Source organism: Lissotriton vulgaris, chromosome 6, assembly GCF_964263255.1.
Source record: "Lissotriton vulgaris chromosome 6, aLisVul1.2, whole genome shotgun sequence".
In the NCBI taxonomy this organism is placed as follows: domain Eukaryota; kingdom Metazoa; phylum Chordata; class Amphibia; order Caudata; family Salamandridae; genus Lissotriton; species Lissotriton vulgaris.
The window spans coordinates 1095907027-1095924827 of NC_141694.1; the positions used below are offsets into that span (position 1 = coordinate 1095907027).

The 17801-nt window shown below is 51.9% G+C and overlaps 1 protein-coding gene across 1 annotated transcript in view; it reads left to right on the forward strand.

Annotated features, from left to right (window-relative positions):
* The window catches only part of IGF2R (insulin like growth factor 2 receptor), a 1757136-nt gene that overhangs the window by 1618218 nt on the left and 121117 nt on the right, over nt 1-17801 (forward strand). The gene's annotated exons all lie outside the window — the stretch shown is intronic.

Genomic DNA, 17801 nt, shown 5'->3' on the forward strand with positions numbered 1-17801 from the left:
GGAGCTGCATTCCCATTGCAGGTTTTTTTTCACCCAGGTCAAATGCACCAAAACAAGTGAATCTCCAGGGCTTATTGAGGTTTTTTTCAGAATGTCTACCAGAGGAGCTGGATCCACTCATTAAAGAGGCCAAATAAGTTTAATAATCTCAATTCCCCATGATGAACATACCCTAATTAGAAGCAAACCTACCCCCCTAGGCACTTTTCTTACATAGACACGCATAAAGCTTCCAGATCACTTTAACAAGTTGCAACCAAGTTTTTTGTTTCAATACATTTTTGTTGCGTTTTCCATAAAACAGGAAAATGTTAAACTGTTGGAGGGGCCCAGCCACCCATAACACCCCCACCTCCACAACCCATTAAACACCACCCCGCAATCCTCCGAAGGCAAATGACAGCCTTAGCATGAGACAACGGAGAGGTTCGCCTGTCCCAAGGTGCTCAATGTTTGAGGGCATGTCAGGCCTCTGTAGTCCTTGTTGATATTGGAGGGTATTGTATTCCACAGCTTAAGGAAGAGGTTGGATTTACCCCCCCCCCTCGCCGCCATTAAAGCGGTGCTGACCAGTTTGAGCTCAGAAAGGAGATTGGACGTGCGCCTCGTTAACCAGTGCACTCCAGTCACTCCAGCACCCTTAACCAGCCTGGGGACAACACATTGTGGGTAGCACGGCGCGGGGCACCGTTGCAAGCTCCCTCGTGGTGCCTTAAGATAGCACCATAGTGTCAAACTATCCCCAAGACTGTGGCTCATTGATCTTAACACCCATGTTGGTGAGGATGATTCCCTCACTGGGGGTGCCAAGGAGTGGCCTCTTACACTGTGTGACTTGAGGGCCCACAGACGTGCACTCCCGCATTGACCTCTGAGCTTGCCTTTGCGGGCGCCCTGTGCCGACTCTCTTGGTGGACCCCTACTTGACGACTCACTATACATCCTACAACCTGCTTCAAGAGGGACCTGGCCATCGGGCTACTTTCACACCACACTATTATCTTCCACGGCCCCTGGGCCATGGCAGGCAAAAGGGATTCCACCATTAAAACATTCCTCCAACAGATTCTTCAGCACCCCTTGGGAGAGGATCCACCAACACGGACCAGGTGGGACTGGAAGCCTGCCAGATGGCTAGCTGCAGCAGATCATCAGAGACATGCTCCTCTAACTCTTCCAGGAGCTCCAATATGACCTCAAACGAATCAAGACTTACCTCAGTTGGATATTCCCCCCTTCCAGTGGGATGTCGACCCTGGAGAAAGGATAGCCCAGACCAAAGCCTCCATCGATAAACTCTATAAAGAGGGAGAGTCTCTCCGACAACGAATTCTCCAGCTGGAGGATCAGTACTCCTTTCTGCAGGAGAAATGCAAGGAGCTGGAGAACAGATTACGCTGTAATATTATTTGCATCAGTAGAGTGCAAACTATTGTTACGTATGTGGAACTCTCCAAATGCCTCTCAGACTTCTTCGATGCTATCCTTGAACGGTTCAGAGGCGGCCCCACACTCGTGTACAAAGCCCACAGAAAGGACCCTTTCCACAAAGCAGGCAAATGCACACCAGGCATCCTCCATCCTATCTACTTCTTCACCAACAAGGAATTGATTATGCCTAAGGCTCAAGAGAGGGGCCCGTCTCCTCCAACTGCCCGCAACGCCTTCTCTTTCAGGATCTGCTGCCAGCCATATTTGCCAGATGGCATGCCTTCAAACCAGTTATGAACTTCCTCATCTCCCATTACACCAAGTACCACTAGGCCCTTTTGTCCCGCATGCTCTTCATCTGGAATGGCCAAGCACACTCCACGCAACACATCCTGGGGGTGGACAGAGCCAGTGGAATTTGGGGCACCCAGAGCAAGGCATCAGCCTCTGAGTAGCAAACAGCCTTCGAACGAGCGGGACGGCTCTGATATAGTCCCAATTAAATAGAGTTCAGAAAATCCCAGCTTCTCGAACACCTTCGCCCCTCCAAGGGTGACACCTCGCAGGCAAGTGACAATGCACATGCCCTACAGTTATTGATTGCTTTTCCCCCTTTTCACTTCCGATCTCGCTTGCTGTTGGGCAGGCCTCGGTACTGCATTCCTATTCTTTCTACTATAGCAGAGGAGACAGGAATTGGATCTTGGTTGATACAGCCTGTGAACCTACTCCTTAGAGCCCCAATGTAGACAATGGTACGATCCAACAAACTCATTGGAGACGGGATCTCTTCAACTTGTTGTTTTGTTTTCCCTTTTATGTAAATTGTTTCCATGTATTAAAGTTATTTTATGTGGGTCTGGGAAGGTGGTGAGGTCGGGTTGAACAGACACTCACCGCTCCTCCATTATTCTTTCAAGTCCACCATGGGCAACCCCACGAAACACAGCCTTTACTCTTCCTCTCTATCACCAACTCCTTCCCCTTACAAGTAGTCACATACACTGTTAGGGTCTTCAGTAACCCCTCTTAAAGGTTTGCCATTCTGGGAGAGCTTTGGGCAATGGAAGTCTCCATTTGCCAGCTTGGGGATACCCACCTCCTGCCAGTTGACGTGCGCAGGCTCTGCTCCCGCAAGTTAAAACCTACTAGAAGTTGGCTTCTACCAGCCATTTGTAAAAATGAATAAACAATTAAAAAAAGAATGGAGGGCACATTCTAACACATACTATGGGACTGCCTAAGGATCACAAATTACTGGGAGACGGTCATGCGCACGATTTTAAAGGTTAGTGGAGCTACTGTCTTGCCGGAACCGAAGAGATGTCCCCTCAATATCTGTGAGCCTACAGATCTGAATCATTTGGCTCAAGACTGGGCGACGTTAGGTATGGTGATTGCGAAACGAAATATAGCTCAACACTGAGGAACGGGGCTGACTCCCACCTATCGTCAATGGTGCTTTAACATGGATAGTGCAATGATAGCAGAGAAGGCAGTATATGTACACAGAGGGTGCCCCAAGAAATAGACACGGGTGTGGGGAAAATTGAATTATTTTCGGGGCAACATATGTGAACCCTCTTAGGAGGAGTCGTTATCAGATGTCAGTGAATGAATAATCGGGGGCAAAGATAAAGTGACGCTTACAATAATTCGCTGTAGCTATATCGTCAATGAATAGGGGACATAAAATCGACGAACAGTAAGGAAATTTAAACAAATGTATGATTTCTTAGTATATCGTACATGTATCAGTAAACTTAAATGCTATCTAAGGAATATTAAGTTATATAATGCCAATAAAGATGTTTAAAAAAATATTTTTTTAAATGGAGGTAGTTTGAGGTTGAAAAATAAGGAAAGTAAGGCCATATGAGACACATTAGTGCAAAAGTGACATTAGAACACAAAGCAAGGAATAGAATTATCTTTTAAATAGAAGGAGCATAAGAGCTACTTCCTGTGGATCGCCCACAGGATTCTGTGAACGGAAGGGGTCTAGATTTATTCAAGAAATTATGGTAGAAGAATTACAGGGGTCTGAGTTAAGGAAGTACAGATTTGGAGCCGACATGGCAGTAAGTATGTGCATGTGAGAATGGGATTAAGAGTGGGGTTCTGTGCCACACCAATTCGATTGTCTTCTTCTCTGAGCCACCCTCATATCATGATTCCTATTTTCAAAAGTAATAACTCTTCATCCAGCACTAAATATATCCTGATAATTTGTAATTTGTCTTTATTGTCTAGGAGAAAATAGATCTGCGTGTAATTTTGTAATTTAAAGGGTTTGTAAAGCGTATATCTGAAAGAAACAGTTAGTTATAGATTCCTTACCTTAGAATTACTCCCAGGCATCAGACTGGATCTTTAAAGTTTTTTGTGCGTCGGAAGGGGGCGTCCGTCGACTCCGCGTTTGGCAGAATGGTCGCCGGGATGTAGTCGCGGTAGGTACTTAGACGCCGCCCTCGCACGCTGACATCCGTTCTTTCTAATCCTGTGCCAGCAAACCCAGATCAGGAGAGAGCGGAACCTCCAGCCACTTTTTGACTGACTTTTTCTCGACCTTTGTTGACTTTGTTTTTTGAGTCATTTGACTCCTAGTGCACGAGGGATGCCCTGCTTCGAAGCTTGCGGTTCCTGTAACCGACTGATGTCGGTGACTGATCCACACCGCATGTGCCTCTACTGCCTGGAGCGCGACCACGACCCCAAGTCGTGCTCCGACTGCCGGACCATGACCCCGAAGTCTTTGCGGGAGAAGTCCCGAAAGCTAATCGAGGCCCAGCAGTCTGCTCCGCTCGAGGTCGCCTAGGAGATCGAGGAATGGGTCGCGGATCCACCCCCATTCTTCCTCTAAGTCTTGGCACTCAGGCTCAGGTAAGTCGAAGCACAAGAAGTCGAAGAAGCACCATCGCTCTTCGACTTCTCCCTGTCCGTCGGCCAACGCGACGAGGGATGCGGGTGGTGCCCCTCCCACTGCTCAGTGTTTGGAGCCCGTAGGGTCGACTCCAAGCTTCCCTCCCTTCCCGGGACCCGGAGCGCATCCTACCCAGCTTGGAGCTTTCTACAAAGCGATGCATGCCCTCTTTGGGCAGCCCAACTCTGCCGGCGTGCCTTCAGGCCCCGCGGACTCAGCTAGATCCGGATCGGTGCCAGTCAACCTTGTAACTGCTCCATCTGCGCCGACTCCACCAGCGTCGGCTGTGTCCCCAGCCTCCCCCTCAAGTTAGACACGGAGCCGGACGACGCTGTATCCGAAGGGTACTTTTGTGCCCCTTTTCTACCCTGGCTCTTTGAGACCAGATTGGCAGCCAGAGGAGGGTGAGGAGGACTAGGAGGGGTCTGGGGACCCGATAACTGACCAGCTAGGTTATGAACCGCACTGGCGAGAGGAACTGGGGGAAGCCAGTGGTCTGGATACCTCCCCAGACCTTGGCATGTTGTCTCCTCCTACCGTGGCTACGGAGGAAGGAGCGTCATACGCTGTGGTGTTGCATAGGGCAGCCGAGACTCTCCACCACGAGCTACCTACGGTGGCTGTCAGGACTAACCTCCTGACAGAGGTGCTTAAACCGGCAGTGAGCTCGTCTGAGCCCCTGCTGCGTATAATGAACCACTCCGATATCCTCTTGGGCACCTGGTCCATGCCCAAAACAGGGGCTCCTGTGGACAGGATGATTGCCAGATGCAACCGCCCGCCCCGGGTGACCCCACTTTCTTCTCTCAACACCTCACCCCTGAGAGCTTGGTGGTCCAAGCCTCCACGTCCAAAGGTGCATTCCCGAGCACACCACCCGATAGAGAAGCCAAAAAGCTGGACCCCCTTGGGAACAAAATGTTTTATTCCTCCAGCTTGGGACTGCGGTCGGTAAACACTGCAGGTCTGTTGAGCCATTACACCCACTCTATCTGCTATACAGTAGTGCAGGTGCTGCCACAGTGCCCGGAGGCCTGGGCCGTGCTCTCCTGTGCAGTCGCCGAGGGAAGAGACGCAGCAAAGTTTACCATATGCTATGGGCTGGATACCGCTGACTCACTAGGCAGGGCAATTTCCACATCTGTAACCCTTCGACGCTACGTCTGGTTGGTTGAGGTCGACTGGTTTTTCAGGGATGCCCAATCCACTCTTATGGACATGCCCTTTGATGGCTGTATCTTTTTCGTGACAAGGTAGACCATGCGCTATATCGTTTTAGGGACCCTCGAGCTACGGCCAGGTCCTTGGGCCTCTCCACCACTCACCCTGCGCAGTTTGCTTGTCAGCCCTTTCGTAGCTACGAAAGGGGTGCCCCACCACATCCCCTCCAGGGCCATAGGCTGGCGCAAGCTGTTCAGCCCCAGTGCAGCTGGGGACGTGGAAACCACTACTGTGGTTCTGGGTGCCAGCAGGCAGGCCAATCCACCATAGATCCCTCTGCAGCAGCCTCCAAAGCCTCCTAGTCCGACCTTTCAGGGCCACCAAATGCCAGTCGGTGGCAGGATTCGCCATCACCTGCCGCACTGGCGTATCATCACGTGGGACAGGTGGGTATTACAGATAGTCCGAAGTAGCTACTCCCTGCCCTTCGAGACTGCCCCTCCATCTGTCACCTCAGTACCATCGCATGTCGGAGGATCATCTGGCCCTTCTCCAGGAAGTTTCAGCACTCTTGGCCAAGGGAACCATCAATCGCGTTCCTGTCCCAGAAGTTGGTCGTGTTTGCTATTCCCACTACTTTCTGTTTCCCAAGAAGGACAACGGCATGCGTCCCATCTTGGATCTCGGGAACATCAACCGCTTCCTCCGGAAGGAGGAGTTCAAAATGTTGACGCTCGCTCAGGTCCTGTCTGCCCTCGACCCTGGAGACTGGATGGTAGCGTTGGACTTAAAGGATGCAAATTCTTTTATCCCTGTCCTGCCGGCCTACAGGCGTTACCTGCGGTTCACTATAAGCCATGAGCATTTTCAGTTTACCATGCTCATCTTTGGCCTTACCAGCGCCCCTCGGGTGTTCACGAAAGTTATGGCGGTGGTCGCATCTCATCGGCGCAGATCAGGGGTTCCAGTCTTTCCCTTTCTCAACGACTGGCTGTTGAAGGTGGGCTCATACCTGGCTGTTGTCGCCCACATCCAGACTACTGCAGATGTCCTGCATTTCCTGGGGTTCTCCATCAATGTGCCAAAGTCACACCTGATTCCCTCTCAGAAACTCCTCTTAATCGGAGCGGTTCTGGACACGACGTAGTTGCGGGTCTATCTTCCCAAACAGCGAGTCTAGTATATTCGGGCTATGATTCCGATCTTTCAGCCTCGATCCCAGGTTTCGGTCAGGATGACCCTGAGATTGCTGGGCATCATGGCCTCCTGCGTTCTGCTGTAGATCATGCTAGATGGCATATGCGGCCTCTGCAGTGGGACTTGACGTTCTAGTGGGCGCAGCATCAGGGGAATCTGTCCAATTGCATCTAGATCTCGGAGGGCACTGCACGACAATTGCAGTGGTCGCTAATGAACCAGGAATGGGTCAACAGCAGATCCCTCTCCCTTCCCCAACCAGAACACTCAGTGGTGACAGACTCATCACTTCTGAGATGGGGCGCCACATGAAAGAGGTGGAGATCAGAGGCCTCTGGTCTCTAGCGTAGTCCAGGCTCCACATTAACCTTCTGGAGCTTCGGGCAATCCGTCATGCACTCAAAGCCCAGATGGAGACATATGCGGCGGCTTTGCAGGCCTCGCTGGCTTCTCCTTCTCCTCCTTCATCTCCTGGGACGTCAGCGGATCCCTTGCGCTGTGCGGGGCCTTCCCCGGCAGCATCCCCGTCATCTCCGGCCCCCACGACGACTGGTTCGGATCCAGGCTTGGATGATGTGGTGCCGTTTGGGTGCGGCCCTTCGGGGTCCCTACTTCGGACCAAGGTGCCCGGCTTTGCCGCAGTTCTTCACCAGGGCTCTGGTGGTAGGGAACTACTGCTTCCCTTTGAAGGTTCGCACCGTTCTTCTCTGATGGGGGCTTGGGGGTGCCCTGCCATGGAGATCCGGTGCCCCAACACCTTCTGCACCGTCACCTTCCAGAACCCAGTGTGTCTTTCCCCCCACCCCTCTGCCAGTGGGCCCCTTTGCGGACTGCTTTTCCCTCCCTGCCATAACTGTTGTCTCCACCATCACGGTAGGCCCGTTGGCTGGACTTTTGGGGGCGCAATATGTTCGCTTCGACCAGTGCAGCTCTGCGGGCCCTTAAAACTTTGTGTGTTGACTAGGGCCACCTCTTGCTTGTGGGACTCAGCGGACTCCCTTGGATCTGCAGCTTCTCGGGAGGATACTGGTGTTCATATGCGGCACCATGCATTAGAGGCTGGGAGCTGGCTGCGTTTATTCTTCGCTCCGCTCTGGACATCTCTGGGGTTCTTGGTCATGCCATGGCTTCCTCGGTTGCCCTTCGCCGCCATGCTTGACTTCAGAACAGTGTATTCCCGGAAAATGTTCGGAAACGGCTGGTGGATCTTTGCTTCGATGGCACTCTTTTGTTCCACGCCCCAGCGGACTCGGCCATCCGGAGGTTCTTGGCTGGGCTTTGACCTTGTCCGCCCCCCCCCCCCCCCAATAAACTTCCCCCCCCCAAAAACACCCCCACCCCCCTTCACCCCCCCCCACCGACCTGTGGGTTGTTTCTGGTTCTTGGGTGCAGTTCTTTCGTTGGGGCGGGTCGCCCGAGTGTGTGATCTGTGTGATTCATGTGCCTGCAAGTCCTCTTTTGTTGGGACTGTGGCTCTGTTGGCTGCTGGCCGGCCCCTTTTGCTGTGTGTTTGTGCTTGGGTTATCTGCACCTGGTTGGCCCTGAGATTAGGCCTGCTGTCTTTTTCTTTTTGGCTGCTTGCAAGCCCTCTGCGGGGCTTTTTCCTGCGGTTCTTTTTGTTGTCCTCTGCTGCAGAAGTTTCTTCCTAAGAGGGTTCCCATATCTTGGGACTAACATACCTTAAGTGGGGTAGTGGTAGCTGTTATATAGCTTGTTTTGTGCTTGGAAGTTGTGGTCGCGTTTGGGCCTCTGCTCTCCCTGGCGTTTAAGTACGTTGCAGGTGCAATTCTCTTCTAGGTGGTTGGAATGCCTTTGGCGGCGCCCCAGTGTATCCTTATCCGGGGTCGCTGCGCTGTTAGCCTAGTCTGCCCTGCTGTCTGCGGCCATGCTTCATGTTCCACATCTTTTTTGTCGTGTGTGGGGATCCCTTCCTGAGGTGTGTCTGGGGCCTTCTGGCTCTATCTTGGGGGCTGAGATGGATTTCTGTTTCTCCCTCCTTCAGGCGCACCCTGCCCGGTCTTCTTAGGTGTCCCCGGGCTGCTCTTTCTGCTTCCGCCTGCTTTATTGCTGTAGGTGCTGTTCTGTCTGGTCTATTGACTTCTAGCTGTGGTAGTATCAGCTGCCCTCTTCGCTAGGTGTGTTCCCGGTGAGGGGGGACTTGCCTTCTTTCTGCCCAGTCTCCTTGGTGTCTCTGGGTTGATCTTCTTCCTCGCCTTGGCCCTTGATGGAGGTTTTTGTTGCCTGATGTAGGCGTGGGGTGCTTCGGCCTCCTCTTGCCTTGCCCCGGTTTCCTCTTCGGAGTGTGGACGGGCTTCCTCTTCCTTTCTTCTTTTCACATCCCCCTTGGGATCGGTAGTGTTCTGACTGTAGGGGTTCCCCTTGCTTGGGGGGACAGGGCTCCTCGCCCTGTCCGTCGGACTCGTCCCCTATAGGACCCCTCTGTTATGTCCAGGCTGGTGGGGTCCTCTTTCAGACCCTCCTTCCCCGTGGGTATGGCTAGGTTAAGGAATCTGCGGCGAGTAGTCTCTATTGGATGTACAAGTTACTTACCATCGGTAACGATGTATCTGGTAGAGACTATTCTAGCCGCAGATTCCTTCACGACCCTCCCTTCCTCCCCGTTCTGCGAGGGCCCTTAGCTTGCTCTTCCGCACTCGCCTACCTCTGAGTGCTTTGTCTTCTGCGAGTGCCCTTTTTCACTCCTCCCTAGCGGGTGATTGTTTGGTGGGTTTGCATCCATTCCTCTTTTCTGGTACTTGACTGGTAGGTTCATGGGTGCTCCTGCGTCCCTACACTCTGGTGTTTCCAGTGTGGGGCCTTCTCATATTTTTCATTTTTCCTTGTTTTGCGTTTGACTCATGTGCAGTCCTCTGAGCTGGGGCCTCTTGGCTGGGTCTCATCCTTGGCTCCTTTCAGGGGATGCGACTCTCCTTGGTGGCGTTGTCTTGGGGTAAATTGTCGTTACTCTTTGTCCTTCACTGTTAATGGACTGTGGTTGCAGACTTCTTTCGTCTGCTGCACAGTTTTTCATTTGTTTTTTCTGTCTCCAGGGAGAATATTGTATTGTTTGCAGGGTTGCTTTGCAGTGGCTGCGCTCTGCTCTTTCATTCTATGACTTTTGGTGCCACCGTGTCTGGCACTTTCCCGAATGGGCTGTTCCCCTCCATTCACTTCTCCCCTTTCTGTTTATCTGCTGTTTCTCACACTGTTCCCATATTCTCACAGTTTTTGTTTGTGGTGGCTCTGCATTGTGGCGCGGAAAAGTTCTCAGAAGAAAACTGATGTCGGCGCGCCGGGGTGGGTCTTATGTGACCTCGCTGACGTCACGGACGACGTCGGGGCAGAGTCATGCGGTACCGCTCCCGGCGTGCAGAGATGCTGTGGAAAAGAAGTTTTCCGGATCCAGTCTCACGCCTGGGGATAATTTTACTTTAAGGAATCTGCGGCTAGAATAGTGTCTACCAGATACATTGTTACCGAAGGTAAGTAACTTGTACATAGAGGCCCTCGTGGATGTTTGCTGTTGCTGCTTTTCTGTCTGCGGTTTTGCATGTGCAAAGGCGGTTTTAGAAAGTCTCTTAGATACGGCCCACTCGGTTTTTGTCCATGTGGGAAACAGAAATCCGTATGCTTCTGAGGAATGGGATGCTTTAATTAAGACTGAGTTATGCTGGATGGCTCTGAACTGCCTTCGCCTCAATTCGGATAAGACCGAGATCATGACCTTCGGAAGACTCTCCCCTGAATGGTCTCCTGGTTGGTGGCCAGAAAAGCTTGGCCCTCCACCTGTCCCAGTAGAAAAAACCAGAAACCTGGGAGTGATCTTCGATAACAAGTTGGTTTTCGACCTCCACACCAATAAGGTGGTGTCGTCGTCTTTTTTCATTTTGAAAAAAATCAAGAAGCTGCTGCCTTATCTCCCGCCGTCAGCTGGGAAGACTCTGGTCTCTACCCTAGTCTTCTCAAGGATGGATTATGGGAATGCACTTTTCCTTCACACCCAGAAGCGTGTCACAACGAAGCTGCAATCTATTCAGAATGCGGCTGCTAGGATTCTTCTCAACATCCCTCGTCGCAAATCTACCACTCTTGGTATTCGTCAGCTTCATTGGCTGAGAGTGGAGAACCGCGTCAAGTTCAAGGCCCTCTGTATTGCTTATAAGGCTGTACATGGCATTGGACCTAGGTTCCTGGTTGAAGCCTTTCAGATGTATACTCCTAGGAGGCAATTAAGATCGGCCAATAACAGTCTCCTCCCGGTGCCACGCACAAGATCGGTCACCTGGGGAGACAGGCGCTTTCTTGTGGCCACTCCAAAACTTTGGAACCTCCTGCCACTAGCCATCAAAACCGCCCCGAACCTGATGAGCTTCCGCAGACTCTTGAAAACATGGCTGTTTAATCAGTAAGAGGATGATTTGATGACAGACTCCAGTTGCTCTACAGCGCCGAGACACCTCCGGGTATTTGTTGCGCTATAAAAGTTGCGTAAATAAATAAATAAATAAAAATGCACTCCTGTGTTTCTCACCTTTCGGCAAAGCTGTGGAAACCAAATTTGTGTTACATGCATCTCACCTTGCCCTAAAGGATTTGGTTTTCAGTCCAAACATCACCACCTAATCCACTTACATTAGGTAAAAGGTACATAAAGATGCAAAAAGGGAGATCATGTAATTGGGATTTGATGAGATGTGGAGATGGTTCTGGCCACCAGGGCCGTTGACTGTAGTAGTTATAGGCATATATGTGCTCGAGAAAAATATATCTGCTAAGGTAAAGCCTATAAGGAAAAGGAAGTGAATGAACACCCACTATGATAGAACAGCTCTGCTACCCATTGTTGTAGGGACAGAAATTAGTCTGGGCAGGAACACAGGAGACATTGAATTTTGAGGTCTTCTATAAACATCCTTGCAAGACGGGTGTCTAGAAACTGCCAGATGCAAATGCCTACAGTTTAACTACTTACACTGTCCTATACACGTGATGCCACCAACAATGCTTGTGATGATTTGGGAGCTTTCTGACTACCTTCTCTTGATGCCTGAAATTTGAGGCATGTTTTTTTTAGATGGCACAGCACAGTTCAGGAATACAGGTGTGTTGGACCAAGGTAACATAAGGAATTACATTTGATTGTATTCCAGGGAACTTCAACAAATCCTTATCGTGTAGGATGCAGCAACCCAATGCTAGTATGTCACTTTTTGTTGTACAAATGTCCTGATTTCCCCAGCAGTAGGCACGCCCAATTTTTGTAAGCAGCTGCTTGATGAAGGTAGTGCATGTGGGATTAAAGGAATTAGCCAAGACTAAACATTGAAAGTGTTGAGATACAAAATGGCCAATAATCACACCCAAGCCAGTACAGATTTCAAATATGCAAATTTGTCTTTCACCTAGTAGCAACTTTATGCTATTTGGTAGAATTGCAGTGTTTAGTTTTAGGTTTCTTTTAAATTGCAGTTTACTCTGTGGTATAAGATTGATCAGGTCCCACCGATCAGCGCAGATGCTGAGAATGAATGCCTTTAGATTATGTCTCGACTTGCACAATATTCCATAGCCACAAAATGTAAGGGTAATTATCTCATATGCTCCTCAGTTATGCATCTGAAAGAGACACATCTGAAAGAAACACGTTAGTGTTAGATTCCTTACCTTAGAATATCCCAAGGCGTTCGACTGGATCAGGAAAGATTTCGTCAGCAGTACACCTGCGCGTCGGTAGGCGTCGTCTGCGGCTCCGCATCCGGCATCGTGATCGCCGGAATGATGTCGTAGGAGTACTTAGACGCCGCCCTCGCGCGCTGACGTCAGTTCTTCTTTTTTCCGTGCCAGCTAGCGCAGATCCGGGAAGAGCAGTACTCTTAGTCATTTTTTGACTGACTTTTTTTTAATCTATTTTGGAACCCTTTGTTGGAGTCGACTGGTGCCGTAGGGATGCCTGGCTTCAAGCAGCCGTGCGACGCCTGTCACCGCCTGATGTCGATGACCGACCCCCACCATCGGTGTCTCTACTGCCTCGGGACCGACCACGACGCAAGTCTTGCCCCGACTGCCAGGCCTTGACATCGAAGGCTAGTCAGGAGCAGTCCCGCAAGCTACCCGAGATCCATGAGTTGGCTCCGCGCCGCTCGAGGTCCCGGTCGAGATGGAAGTTGAGGGACTGGTTGCGGAGCCACAGTCGTCGCTCGACGAGTAATCGTCATCAGTCGTTGGGCTCCAAGTCAGCCGGTAAGTCGAGGCACTCCAAGAAGAAGTCGAAGAGGCGTTATCGCTCTTCTGACTCCCCTTGCCGCTCGCGCGACGCGGCCGAGGGTTCGGGCGACACTGCCCACGCGGCTCCGTCGGAGCAGCAGGCACCGCCTCCAGGCCCATATCCTGCGGTCCCTGGCCTGCGAGCGACACCGGAGGAGATTTGGGACTTCCTCATTGCCATGAGGACTCACTTCCCTCACTTCCCTCCGTTGAGGCCTGGTGGCGCGCCTTCCGGCCCCGCAGACCCGACTGGGGACCTCGGCGTCGTCGGGTGCTTCGGCGCCGTCGTTGACTTCGGTCCTGACACCGCCGGCCCCCGTGGAATCCGTGCCTGGATCCCGGTCGACGCCAGTTGATCTTACGACTCCTCCGCTGGCGCCGACCCCATTGGTGTCTCTCCCGGCGCCGTCCTCGGACGACGTTAGCCCCCGTTTCAGTCCTGGTCCGACGTCAGAACGGCACCGTCTCCGGCGTCGATGGATGAGGCCTTCACCTACGACTCGGTTCCGTCATTCCAGCCTGTTTACCAGGACACAGATGAAGGGGAGGACTGGGAGGGGTCTGAAGACCCTTTGGCACAACAGTGCCAGATGAGCCAGGACTAGGCATGTGTGAAGGTGGATATCTGACTATCTGACTATGGTTACCCCCAACTTTTCGCCTAGTGTTAGCTGGTTTTCGACTTACTTGGCCTAGGATCCTGCTATTCAGGACCCCAGGCTTCCTGTTCTCTCTGTTAAAATGGACTCCATGTACCTTAGGTACATATCTAATTGGTATTGGGTCACTCTTGTAAGTCCTTGTACAGTGTACCATAGGTACAGAGGGCATAAGTGCACCCAAGGCCTACCAGGGGCTGCAGCATGTATTATGCCACCCCTGGCTGGCCATCCAAAACTGACACAACTGGCTGGTAACACAGCTGGGGCTAGGTGGTGTAATCACCCTTTGCTTTAGATATAGTATACCTATTTCTAACCCTAAAATGGACACATATACTCCTATAAGTCACTCCTATGGCAGGCCTTAACAATCCTGGAGGCAGAGTGCTTTGAATTATGTGAGATAGTGCTCTGGCATGAGCTGAGCCTGTCTGCAGCTTTCGGAACCAAGTACTTTAGCTGTTTCCATGATAACGCTATACCATATACTCTTAAGTGCATTATAATCCTTGCGGTTATTGCTAACTTTAGCATAGCATTATCAAAACATGTCGAGTAAGGTGTCATACGAATTGGAATACTACCCCCTCGCCAATTCTGGCGACGGGGGTAGCATTCCTCCCTTCTAGAGGGACACGACATGTATGTAACTGTAAACCCCGGTTAAAGTTAACTCGAGCCTCAGCATCACAAAATTGATGCTGCCACCACAGACACAAGTCTGACCTCCTGCTGCTGGGAGTCCTTCCAGCGAGGGAGGCCTGGACAAAGGGTTTCCTGCCTTGGGAGGTGCTAGCACTACCCCAGACAGGATTTTGTGTATTGGGTAGGACAGGCTTGAAAGGAATGAGACATACCTGGGGCACACAAGGTGTCCCTGTGCATACACCGGTTCAAACCACTTGCTGGGGAACTCCAGCCCCAGCTCTGGCAGAAAACCGGACAAAGGATAGGGGGTGTAACCATCCCCCTTCCTGGTCCCACCCATAGGAGGGACCTAGTCATAGTACAGCCCCCTTTAGGAGAATAAAGGAAGGAGCTGGTCCCATTCCAAATTAGATTAATCCTGATTTGAAACTCTACAAGAAGAAACTCTGAACTTGGATGTTCTGCTCCACAGAAGACTGAAGAAATCTCCCTTGTGGTCAAGGAGTGACCACCCTGCACAAGTAGGCACCATCAAGCATTCCAGCGGTTCACTTTGTCGTCTTCCCTGGTGGATCCAGACTTCAGAGCCCAACGAGACCCGGACTTCCAGACCTCTCCGACCTCTACCTACATCTGCAGCACAGCTGAGATCTGTGGGTGCGATGAGACACGTGGGACCGGCCATCTTGAAGAAACTGCACTTCGCTTCCAGCACGACTTCAGAGGCATCCTCGACTAAGTGCTTTCGGGATTGAGAAGCCCCAGCCCCGAGCAGCTCCTGCACAGAAGATCAGCCCTCCAGCATCCACGAGATCTGCGTGGGGCCCTCTTGCTTGATTGCTGCTCAACGTGTTGTCTGTTCACTTGCCGGCTGGCTAGTGGCCTCCTAGACGACGATCCTTGAAATCCACACTGCTGTTCTGGTTGCTCCAGACTGGCCCTTGCTTCCCTGCAAAGGAGAAGTACCCCGGACCCTCCTGGTCAGCATCAGACGCCTTTTCCACTCACCGCGTGGGTTGCCTTTGCCAAGGCCTGTTGACGCCAAATCCGAAACCAACACCGCCGACAGCAAGAGCCTGCGTGGGACAGCTCGTGCCTCCATCCTGGTCGTCGAAGACACCTCCTGGTCCACGTGGCTGCAGAGTCAAGCGTCCACTTCACATGATCGCGATGACAGCATCTGGTTCCTTCCTGGTTCCACACCAGTCACTGGCTAGTGACTGTGAACATTGTCCCCTCTGCTTTCAGGTCTTCATCTTCCTTGATCCACCCTTGGATCACTCCGGACAGCTTCCTCCTGGTCGCCTGCAGCATCTTTCTTCAAGGCTCCATTGACTTCAACGCGGAAACCCGACACACTTGGACACCTATGCACCCGCAGCCCGTGGGTGAAGTAACAAGAGCATTTCGGTGCTCAAGGGTAGATTGACTCTCCTAGTGTCCAGATTTCCAGTCGTTTTAGTCCTAGCTAGTCGGAACTGTCTCTTACTTACCTTTTCGTAATTTGTATTGTCCATTGACTTTGTTACGCATCTCGCGTGTGAGTTCACACTCTGCACACGCGTCCCGTGGGCCTTCTATTACTTACCTAAGGTTTATTGTAGTGTAGTCCCAGCGATCCTACAGCCTCTGGACAGCTCCATTCCTCCTATCGATTTCCTTATACCACTTGTTTAGTATAGGGTTTCTCGTGCCCCTAGGGCACCATTGTAATTCGTGCAACTTAAACGTATTTTTCCTAAGAGTCTTGTAATGTGCTTAGCCCTCTGATCTCATAAAGAGTTCAGAGGTATTTGTTATTAATATATTGTTTATTTTCATAACAACCTGTGTAGTGTCCTTTCACTTGGTATTCAAGGGGTTATGTGTGGTAAAACAGCTGGCTTCACATACCAAAAGAGTTTAGCCTAAGACTGCTTTGTTTATGCTGCCATTAGGATAGCTGGTCTATAAGGTTGACTTACAACCAATCACCATAAGGGTTGTTTGGACTGATACAAGGTGATCACTAGAACTAGTGAGCATCATATATCAGGCCAACTTCTCACAGGGCAGATAAGCTAGGGTAGGCCAGTGGTTTGGACACTTCGCCCGACACTGGATTCATCTCGCCTCCTTCCGTGGCTACGGAGGAGGGTGCTACCTATGGTGTGGTGTTGCGCAGGACAGCCAAGGCCTTGGCTCTTGAGCTCCCTGCTGCGGCTGTGAGGACTAACCTCCTCACTGAGCAGCTTCAGCCGCCAGGAAGCTCCTCTAAACCTCTGCTGCTGTTCAATGAAGCCCTCACGGATGTTCTGTTAGGCACCTGGTCCAAGCCCTCCACAGTGCCCCCTGTGGATTGGAACATGGCCCGATGCCACCGCCCGGCTCCAGGCGACCCTAGCTTTCTGTCTGTACACCCCACCTGAGAGCCTGGTGATCCAGGCATCTACGTCCCAGACCGCATTTCCGACCGCTCCCCCGGATCGGGAATCCAAAAAGTTTGATCAGTTCGGCAAGAAACTGTTCCCCTCACTGAGTTTGGGGTTGCGGTCTATCAACACTGCTTGCCTTTTGGGCCGTTATACCCACTCCCTGTGGGACATGGTTGCGGAAGTGCTGCCCCAGTTCCCAGAGTAGGCCCGGCTCACCCAAGCCCTTGCGGAGGGGCGGGATGCGGCACATTATTCTATCAGGATGGACTGGATACCACTGTCTCGCTAGGAAGGGCGATTTACACAACGGTGGCGGTTCGCCGCCACTCCTGGCTGAGGTCCGCCAATTTCTTGGGCGATGTCCAGGCCACGCTCATGGACATGCCCTTCGATGGCCGTCGCCTCTTTGGCAACAAAGCAGACCGTGTGCTTGAGCATTTCAAGGACTCCAGTGCTACGGCCAAGTTCTTGGGCCTGTCTGGCCAGCGCCAGCAAAATTCTGCTTTTCGCCCCTTTCGTGGCCAAGGAAGGGGCACCCCCACACGTCCTCCCAGCCACAGGCCGCAAAACCAGCCTCAACGCTGGCGTGGTAACCACCATGGCGGTGCCGGGGGACAACAGCAAGGCCAGTCCACATCCGTTCCTGTAGCATCTGCCTCAAAGCCTTCCTAGTCTGAGCTTTCAGGCCCATTCGATGCCAGTGGGGGGGCAGGGTCCGCCATTACCTCCTTCACTGGCACGCCATCATATCGGACAGGTGGGTGTCTAAAACCGTCAAAAGGGGCTACTCCCTCCCCTTCGAGGCTACCTCTCCAACCATGCCACTCAGTACCACCGCATGGCGGGCGATCGATTGCAACTACTGCAGGAGGAAGTTATGGCCCTCTTGGCCAAGGGGGCCATCGAGCGCGTTCCTGGGCCAGAATTAGGCCGTGGTTGCTATTCCCACTACTTTCTGGTACCCAAGAAGGGCAAAGGAGGCCTACGCCCTATCTTGGACCTCCGGAGCGTCAACGGCTTCCTCCGGAAGGAGAAGTTCAAGATGCTGACTTTAGCTCAGGTCCTGGCTGCCCTGGTCCCTGGAGACTGCATGGTAGCGTT